Raw genomic sequence first — 964 nt, forward strand, 5'->3', positions numbered from 1 at the left:
AAAAAAAATTCTACGATCACGCAAGATCTATTTAGGAGATGCATAGCAACGAGACGGGAGAGTGTGTCCATGTACCCTCGTAGACCGAAAGCGGAAGCGTTTAGTGACACGGTTGATGTAGTCGAACATCTTCACGATCCAACCGATCCAAGTACCGAACATACGACACCTTTGTGTTCAGCACACGTTCAGCACGATGACGTCCCTCGAGCTATTGATCCAGTAGAGGGTTGAGGGAGAGTTCCGTCAGCACGACGGCGTGGCGACGGTGTTGGTGATGTGATCCGCGCAGGGCTTCGCCTAAGCACTACGACAATATGACCGAGGTGGTAACTGTGGAGGGGGCACCACACACGGCTAAGAAACAATTGTTGTCCTTTGGAGTGCCCCTGACCACGTATATAAAGGAGGGGGAGGAGGAGGCCGGCGGCCAAGGAGGGCAAGGGGGGAGTCCAACTAGGATTCCCAATCCTAGTTGGATTCCCTTTCCTATTCTAAGAGGGGGAAGGAGGGAATGAGAGGGAAAGGGAAAGGAAAGAGGGGCTGCGCCTCCTCCCCCTAGTCCAATACGGACTGCCTTGGGGGGGGGGGGCACCTTGTGGCCTGCCTCTCCTACTCCCTCATGGCCCATCAGGGCCCATAACTTCCCCGGGGGTTCCGGTAACCCCTCGGTTCCTCGATAAATATCCAAAACTCCCCGAAACCTTTTCGGTGTTCGAATACCTTCGTCCAATATATCAATTTTTATATCTCGACCATTTCGAGACTCCTCGTCATGTCCGTGATCTCACCCGAGACTCCGAACAAACTTCAGTCACCAAAACAGATAACTCATAATACAAATCCTCATTGAACGTTAAGCGTGCGGACCCTACGGGTTCGAGAACTATGTAGACATGACCGAGACATATCTCCGGCCAATAACGGATAGCAGAACCTGGATGCTCATATTGGCTCCTACATA

Source organism: Triticum dicoccoides, chromosome 4A, assembly GCF_002162155.2.
Source record: "Triticum dicoccoides isolate Atlit2015 ecotype Zavitan chromosome 4A, WEW_v2.0, whole genome shotgun sequence".
NCBI classification, from domain to species: Eukaryota; Viridiplantae; Streptophyta; class Magnoliopsida; order Poales; family Poaceae; genus Triticum; species Triticum dicoccoides.